Source organism: Pinus tabuliformis, chromosome 7 (assembly GCF_031772625.1).
Source record: "Pinus tabuliformis cultivar Carrire ecotype Pingquan chromosome 7, CPIR1, whole genome shotgun sequence".
NCBI classification, from domain to species: Eukaryota; Viridiplantae; Streptophyta; class Pinopsida; order Pinales; family Pinaceae; genus Pinus; species Pinus tabuliformis.
Window position 1 is genome coordinate 206,585,714 of NC_142293.1, and position 9,562 is coordinate 206,595,275.

General features: G+C 34.8%; 1 long non-coding RNA gene across 1 annotated transcript; it reads right to left on the bottom strand.

The window, feature by feature from the left end:
- Positions 1-8,498: 8,498 nt before the first annotated feature.
- LOC149246581 (uncharacterized) lies at positions 8,499-9,310 on the bottom strand. Its single transcript, XR_016265574.1, has 3 exons — positions 9,165-9,310; positions 8,998-9,078; positions 8,499-8,912 (listed from the first exon to the last, which is right to left on the bottom strand). It is a non-coding gene; the product is annotated as an uncharacterized LOC149246581 (long non-coding RNA).
- Between the last annotated feature and the right edge of the window lie 252 nt (positions 9,311-9,562).

Sequence of the window (9,562 nt, forward strand, 5' to 3'; positions counted from 1 at the left end):
ATACAAAATTAAAATAAAAAATAATAAAGACATAAATATTTCATCGATATTTTATATTCCATTATCTTTAAAGTTAATTCCATGTTAACTTGTTTCTAGAGTCTTCAGTTCATTGTTACTATTGTTTGTAGTTTCTCTTGTACAAAAAGAGGTTTTTTATAATATTCTTCCAAAAATAATATATTAGAGTCACAAACCAAATGTTTTACTTGTCTAGAGGCCAAACACATATTAGTTAGAAAATAATATGATGTTCTTAATGCTGAGAAATGTAACAGGAAAGACACAATTTGACTTTAGCCATAGTCAAATTGAGAAAATTCAAATTTCCACATCAGCAGACAACTTTGAGGCAGTTAACTAAGGTGACATTGCTTGTTTCACTCCAGTTAGAACACTAAATTTGAGTTAGTGAGATTGGAGTCCAGTTTGCATGTGTTGATTGCTAAATTATAGCAATCTATTCTAGTTATTTTTAGTTGTACTCAGTTAAACTAGTTCTAACAGTTATTAGAGCGAGTTGGAGATCAATTGTGAAGTGGGATAATAGTCTAACTCAGGGATCATCCAGCTAACTGGTCAATCAACCAGAAAATAGCTCATGCATGCAAGGAATTCGAATTTCTTGATTATGGTGTAGATTCCAAGGTAGTGTACAATTAATTATATACTAGATTGAGTGTATAGTTTAGAGTATTGATCAGGTGATCAATCCTTGGGAATTGCGCTCGGTTATAGGAGCAAGTGCAGGCAGTGCAAGTGCAGGTAGAGAAAGTGTAGACAACATGATTTCAGGTAGTGCGAATACATGAAGAATGAGTGCACGCAGAGTGAGAACAAGTTCACTCTTGTCGTTTATCCTAAGAGCGAGAGATATGAATTGTAATTGTTTCTCAATTCACTTGATTAATGCAAAATGAACTTAAGGGGTTTTTAACAATTTCTTTCCCTTAGAAACATTTGTGTACCTATGTATTTGTTGATGTTTGTTTTTGCATGTTGTTCTAAATTGTGAATTACTTTCCCAAGAGCAATATAATAGAATTGTGTCTCTTGATTTAGATTTAATTTCTTGAGTAGTTGCATTTCTATCACCAAAATTTCTACATGGTATTAGAGCCCTGAAATCACATTAGAACCAGTCCTTAAATTCCTCATGTATATTGATCGTTGAATAATTAATGAGTTGTTAGGAAGCAGAGTTATGGAGCCCTAGTTCAAGGCAGATCCAGAAGATCCTATGTGTAGATTTCTTAATGGGGCTAGAAGGCAGCTAGTGGGCAGATCAATGAGCCAATGTTTAGTGACACAAGAAGTACCTATGATCATTGATATTGGTAGATTGAGGAGAAGAGATATTTCCCATAGGGAGATCAAGACTCAGAGCGAGTCTAGTTTGAGAGGGAGCATCCCTATGGAAGTTAGTACTTCAGGATATGGGGATATCAGACACATTATTACAGTAGTTGCAGCAACAGTGCAAAAGCATCAACAAATCAGTAGTAGCAACAATATGAGTAGATCATATTTCACCATGCATGCAGCTATACCTCCAAGAGTGAGGCATGGTGATGTAGATCCTTAGTCTTAGAGTTCAAAAAATTTGGGTAGGGTCCATTGAGGTGTTCTCCTCATGGATCATTACATTGCTATAGAGGCTCACAATATTCAGTAGCATGAGGATTAGTTTCATTCATATACCGAGGAGTGCATAGAAGTGTTGACAACAAAGTAGTAGGCTCAATAGCAGAGTTGGCAACAACATAATTTTCCCAATAGACAGTTACAGCGACACAGTTGATTCAGTGTTTTTTTAGATGCTTCTTAATTGTAGGTGTTGCACTAGTAACAACAACAGTGAGAGGTGATGCTACAGTACATTCCATAGGTGATGGAAAGGGGTGGTGAAAAATCCCTTTCTTACTAAGAGGGAGTGTTGAGTAGTGTATCAAGAAAGGCTCAATTTGACTTTAGCCTTAGTCAAATTAAGAAAATTTGAATTCCCACATCATAAGACAACTTGGAGGAAGTCAACTGAGGTGACATGGCTCTCGTCACTCAGTTAGAACACTAAATTTGAGTTAGTGGGCTTGGAGTTCAGTTTGTATGTGTTGATTTCTAAATTATAACAATCTAGTCCAGTTATTTTCAGTTGTACTTAGTTCAACTAGCTCTAACAGTGATCAATTGTGCAGTGGGACAATAGCGTAACTCAGAGATCATCGAGTTAACTGATCAATCAGCCAAAAAATAGCTCATGCATGTAAGGAATTCGAATTTCTCAGCTATGGTGTAGATTCCAAGGCAATGTACAATTAATTATATACTAGATTGAGTGTACGTTTTAGATTATTGGTCAGGTGATCAGTCCTCAGGAATTGCGTAAGGAAATAGGAGCAAGTGTGGGCAATGTGAGTCTAGGAAGAGTGAGTGCATGCAGCGCGAGTGCACGTAGAGTGAGAATAAGTTTACTCTTGGAGTTTTCACTCTCAGTGAAAGATCACAATTGTAATTGTTCTCAATTCACTTGATTAATGCAAAATCGGCTTAAGGGTTTTTTAGCAATTTATTTCCCCTAGAAACATCTGTGTACTTGTTTTTTTGATGATGCATGTTGTTCTAAATTGTGAATTACTTTCCGCAAAGTAGTAGAGTAGAATTATGTATCTTGATTTAGATTTAATTTCTTGAGTAGTTGCAATTCTATCACTAAAATTTTTGCATGGTATTAGAGCCCTGAAATCACATTAGAACTATTCCTTGAAGTTCTCATGTACAGTGATCATTGAAGAACTAATGAGCTATTAGGAGGCAAAGTTATGGAGCCCTAGTTCAGGGTAGATCTAGAAGACCCTATGTGCAGACTTATTAATGGAGCTAAAAGGTTGCTAGTGGGAAGATCATTGAGCCAATCTTTAGTGACACAAAAAGGACATGTAACCATTGATATTGGCATATTGAGGAGTAGAGATATTTCCCACAGGGAAATCGAGACTCAGAGGGAGTCTAGTTTTAGAGTGAGAATCCCTATGGAAGCTAGGACTTCAGGATATGGGGAGATCAGACTCATTATTTTAGTAGTTGTAACAACAATGCAGAATAAAAAATAGAGCAACAATAGAAACAATATCAGTAGATCATATTTCACCATCCATGCAACTATATCTCCAAGAGTGAGTTGGGGCGATGTAGATCCTTAGTCCTAGAGTTGTACAAATTTGGGCAAGGTCCATTAAGGTGTTCTACTCATGGATCATTACCTTGCTACAAGGGCCCACATTATTCAGTAGCAGGAGGATCAATGTCGTTCAGATACTGAGGAGTGTAGATAAATTTTGACGACAGAGAAGGAGGCTCAATAGTAGAGTCAACAACAACACAATCTTCCTAGTAGACAGTTGCAGAGACACTGTTGATTCAATTTTATTTTTGGATGCTTCTTAGTTTCAGTTGTTGCAGTAGCAGCAACAAAAGTGAGAGGTAGTGCTATAGTACATTCCACAGGTGTTGGATAGGGGTGGTGGAAAATTCCTTTCTTGCTAAGAGGGAGTGTTGAGAAGTGTAGAAAGAAAGGTTCAATTTGAGTTTAGCCTTAGTCAATTTGAGAAAAATTGAATTTCCACATTAGCAAACAACTTGGAGGAAGTTCACTGAGGTGACATGGCTCTTGTTACTCAGTTAGAACACTAAATTTGAGTTGGTGGGCTTGGAATTTAGCTTGGATGTTGATTGCTAAATTATAACAATCTAGTCGAGTTATTTTCAGTTGTACTCAGTTAAACTAGTTCTAACAATTATTAGAGCCAATTGGAGATCAGTTGTGCAGTGGGACAATAGTCTAACTCAAAGATCATCCAGTTAACTGATCAATCAACCAACCAAAAAATAGATCATGCATGCAAGGAATTAGAATTGATCAGCTATGGTGTAGATTCCAAGTCAGTGTACAATTAATTATATACTAGATTGAGTGTATAGTTTAGAGTATTGGTCAGGTGATCAATCCTAAATAATTACGCAAGGAAATAGGAGCGAGTGCAGGTAGTGCGATTGTAGGCAGAGAGAGTGCGGGAAGTGTGAGTGCAGGCAATGCAAGTGTGGGCAACGTGAGTGCAAGCAGAGTGAGAATACGTTTACTCTTGCAGTATGTCCTCAAAGCAAGAGATCATAATCGTAATTGTTTCTCAATTCACTAGATTAATGAAAAATGGCCTTAAGGGGTTTTTAGAAATTGGTTTCCCCTAGAAACATCTGTGTACCTGTGTATTTGATGATGCATGTTTGCACATGTTGTTCTAAATTATGAATTACTTTTCATGGAGTAGTAGAATAGATTGTGTCTCTTGATTTAGATTTAATTTCTTGGGTAGTTGTAATCCCATCACCAAAATTCTGCACTTAAATAATATAATTCAATGTTGAATCCTCAATGCATATGAGAGCTCTTTTACTAATATCAACACCTTCAAGAAAGAAATATAAAATTGTTCCATATGTTCAAGCGAAAACTATAAAATGCTTTAATACTCAATAAGATAATCATGCTTGTTTTCATAAGATATTAACATAATACCATACAAGAACAATTTATTACTCATGTTACTTATACAATCATTTATTGGGTGCAAAGTAATTAGTATCTTGATGCTTGAATCGTCAATGCATATGGGAGCTATTTTATTAATATCAACACTCTCAAGGAAAAATATCAAATTGTTCATACATTCAAGTGAAAAACATGAAATTCTTCAATACTTAATATCAACACTCTCAAGAAAAAATATCAAATTGTTCGATACATTCAAGTGAAAAACATAAAATGCTTCAATACTCAATAAGATAATCATGCTTGTTTGCATGAGAAAATAACCTAATATTACATATGAGGACAATTAATTACTCATGTTACTTACACAATCACTTGTTGGGTGCAAAGTAACTGCTATCTTGGTGCTTGAAAGCTAATGTATTACCCAAAGAATATTCTCTGCAGAAAATGTAAACATGCATAAGTTAGAAAGTATCAAAAAGGTTCTTCAACGAGAAGTTTTTGCTAGCTCATTTGACGTTACTCACTGAAATTGAATCTCACTTCTAGATAAAATGCTACCATTACTATTTTTATGGTGCATCATATTTGGATGCAAAAACGCTACAATGAAAAGATTCTTCAATTAGGAACTTTTTCATGGTGGCATTTGTGCATTGAAATGAGATGGATGCTAGTTCAATTGGTGTGAATGAGCGAAATTGGAATTCGCGACCAACTTGGCTAGACACATAACCACAATCTGTATTATGCAAAGTGACATTTTTAGTGCCTACCACTTACTTTAAATATTGCCAAATTAAAGTAAAAAAAATAAAAATTTGTTGATGGATAGATGGATAAACTATAAATGGAACCACCATTTTTGTAACGTTTTAAATATTCAACTAACTGTATTTGCCAAAGTGAAAAGTTAGTAAAAACTAAGTTGGAAATGTCCATTTTTTGCGACAGTAACATTATGATAATCAATAGTGATTTCATGCGCCAAATAAGACACTAACCCCAATGGAAAAAGAAAATAGTGCAACTATAGTAGTGATAAAAAACAAATGAAATTCACAAAATCTCATCACAATTTACAACATGATGCCCCATACAATTTCCAACATAAACAATATGATTTCCAGCTAAAATCACATGCAAAAGATAAAAAATATTTGAAGAAATAGATGGTTGGAATTTCTACAATTAAAACCCTGCTATACCATACAATTTCCAGCTACTAAAACACATTTTCTAGTTGAAAAAATATGCATAATTTCATCAATGTATAATGAAGAAGATGGCTAGAAAAATATGCAATCAACCCATGGTTGTCCCATGAAATTTTCCATCTTTCAAATGAGAGCTACACTTTTCTATGAAATAAACTACTTTGAAGACAAATAACTATACAAATAATTATTATGTAAATTAATAATAATACTTATATTAATGCCCAATACATAGGGGTAGCTTGCATAATATTAAGAGGAGAGCTTGTTGAGGTTGACTTGTGCAGTATAAAATGATATCAAATTGATCTCTAATGCACAACGATATCAGATTGATTTGTAATGCATAATGTGCCTATGAGACAATTTCTGCAGCAATTTACTACTTCACAATTTTGCAACTATAACCACACGAGGACATTACTAAATCCTCATCATTAGAGATGAAAATATGAATATATTAAAAAAATTTAAAACATACAACATAGAGATATAAATAAAAATATGAATATATTAAATATTTAGTTCTAAATAAAAATGAAAATTTTCACCTGTATCAGTTATAACAACTATAACAACTATTTTGATTAATAATAACACAATAATAATAGGAATCACATTGCCAATTTCAACTTCACAAATTGTCATTTTCCAAATCTTTGATATCTGAGTGTAGACAATAATGACAAAAGGTCTTTAAGCTTTAAGTAGAATTAAGAATGAGATGTATATATATATATATAGACAATCAGAAAATATTACACTCAAATTATCTTTTAAATTTATTAATTTCTCATTTTTAGAATTAATTTTTAGTAATTTTATTATATTCATTGAAATGAAAATTTTATTGTATAATTGTCAATGCTTCTAGGAAAAAACTTGTAGAAAAGTGAAGGGAAAAGATAAAGTCAAATTAAAAAGTAATAAAATAAAATAAACAATTATTGATTTTTTTTTTAATTATTTTTTCCTCTTTAAAATTTGTGAGGAAAAACTATAATTCATGAAAATAGTAAAAAAAAAAAATGAAACAAAATTAAAAGCAAAAAAATTAATAAAAAATAAAAGTTACTAAACAACATGTAATAAAACCTCAATCAATCACCTTACAAATAAATAAATTTAAATAATAATAAAAAATAATAAAATTAAATTCACAATATTAAACTATAGACAAATAATTTTTTTTTTAATAAAAACAAAATAATACAATCTCAAAATTTTTTTTTTTAATAAAATAACTTTTAAATCATCTAACTCTAAATTATAGATGAGCGATTTTGTTTTAATAAAAACAAAATAATACAGTAAAAACAAAACTTTTAATAACGTAATGTCATATCCCTCGCGTAATTAACTCAACGTAAAATAAGTTACGAATTAGTTGGTAACTAATTCTTGATAACTGATTTGGGGAAATCAAGAAAAGGAGATTTTTTTCTCTGAGAAAAGGAACCTACAAAAAAAAAAATAAAAATAAAACACGAGAAAGGAAAAAAGGTTATGTCTGGTAAAGACCAGATAACCAGGCACTAGGTGCTCAGATCTTGTTGAGCGCTTGAGGCTTGCAAGATAGCTCAGGGGAGAGAATTCCGTCAGAAGATGGATCTCATGGCTGGGTGGACGAGCGAACTCAAAGCACAGGTGACTGCTTGAGTATCTGATAATGAATCTATAAACCAGGTACGGTGTTCTAACTTCAGCATTCTTTGGTATTATAGTGTAAGGACTATCCTCTGTATTAAAGCATAGATACTTAAGAAGACCATATAGTTCTTAGTACGGTGCCAGTGCACCTGGAATCGTTTAATGTGTAGAGAGAAAGGTTACTTGTTGTTAACGCAGGTATAGAAGGCTGTCCGATAGTGGGCAATACATGAAGGGTTAGGTTTATAGACTATCTGGAAATCTTTGTACTATTAAGTTAGTTTGTGCATTGATTAAATGATTCATTGAAGTCTGTCAAGGCCTGTGTATAGCACGAGCAGGCAGCGTTAACCATAGAATGGACAAGCAGAAGTTATTTATAACACAAAAACCTGTAACTGAGATGTCCGAATCCATTACTAATACAACTTGAAAAACCCTGAGATACGAGTCTGGACCAACCCAGATCTCGGAACATGGTCACGGCTGTAGTCGAAATACATCATTGAAACAAGATAGTATGCGCATGGCCATACATAGATACTCATAACTATGATGTATATATGAAACATAATAGAATGCGCAAGTTCATACAGTCAAACATAATCATGATATGTATATAAACGAACGCAAATTAGCTCAGAACAGAAAAGATTTCACAGCTATCTGGGACGTTGTCCTTGCAGGTAAATCTATGCGATTGAGTCGCAAATATTTCATAAAAATCACCGAGAAGTTCTTTCCGGGATGAGGATCGAGGGTTTAAGAATAGACCCTAAACCCCGTGTAAACCCTCATACCCATGAGTACCGAAGAACTGAGTAATGCTATTTTTTATAAGTAAAGAAAAACAACAAAGATGGTCATGTATCGCGGTATCGAAAGCATCTATAGAAGAATAATAAACCAGGACCATATGCTACCGGAATGAACCTGTATATGATTAATCACTATTTGCATGACAATCGAAAGGAAACATGAGTTCGGTAGCGCTAAATTATACAGCGTGTAAATGTACGAAATAATACCAAAATACAGACAGCCGAACACAGTCAAAGACCATCAAGCCAAGCGGCTGTGAATTAAGAGAAATAATTTAACATAGATCTGAAGAGAGGCTTATGCCTTCAGGAGCAATTAACCAAACAACAAGTTCCTGTCTGTTATTCATGAACGAACAGTATTATACCCTGTCATGAAACATATACATATTTACAGTGAAATAGAAGTAGCAATGAGCTTGGACTGTTGCCGTAGTTTACAAGGCAAACCTCCGGCCAGACTAAAGTGAAACTATACAAACCCTAAAGACCCTAGCTCGACTGTATGGAACTATCATGACCGTAAAGAAATAATAACTGGAACACTGTTCCCATCTGCAAATCGAGCTTCCGGAGAAACTTCAAACAAATAATGAACCCTACATAACGAGATCTCGAGGGTTCTCATGGGAGTACCTCGTCGGACCCCAAGTGCAAGCCAGCAGCCTCGGAGGTCTGCAAGTTAAGCATTGAGATAGCTCAGAACGATAAGTTCCGAGCCTTTTAAAAACTGAACCAGAGAATTTAGGAGGAAACCAACCTGTATCCGCCGAGAGGAGAATTGTTGGGGTCCTTTACCTCGTTTCTGAATCCGGGTTGAGCAACCCTCACTGGTGCTCGCCTGCAACAAAGAACAAACTTAGTTAAAATGCATCTTACAGTGGAAGAAAAATAGAACCATAACCGTGTAACAGGATGGGAGGTTACCTGATCAATCCGGAGCTGGTCTCTTGCGGCTTCCAGAGCGGTGACAGGTTAAACTGTGAGCTGGAGGGACCAAACCATAGTCGCAGTAGGGAGCCGAACCGACGGAATGAACACATAGCAAATGAACAAATGAACCTTGCCCTTAATTCACGGGGTTTATGTAATGGAGTAAAACCCTTAGTGTCATATCCTCCGTCCGATTTCCAAACTAAATCTGGGACGTCCAAATGAAGCGGGAAGAAGAGGCGGGAAGGCCGAGGGCCCCAAGGCCAAGGTGTCACATGGCCTTGTGTACCAGCCATTCCACCTGTCCAGCAGTGAACCCTCGTAACCGGTGCGGTAGGTAGAGAAGCATGTCAAACCTGCACTTGGATCTTCGAAAAATGAGAAACAGCTAA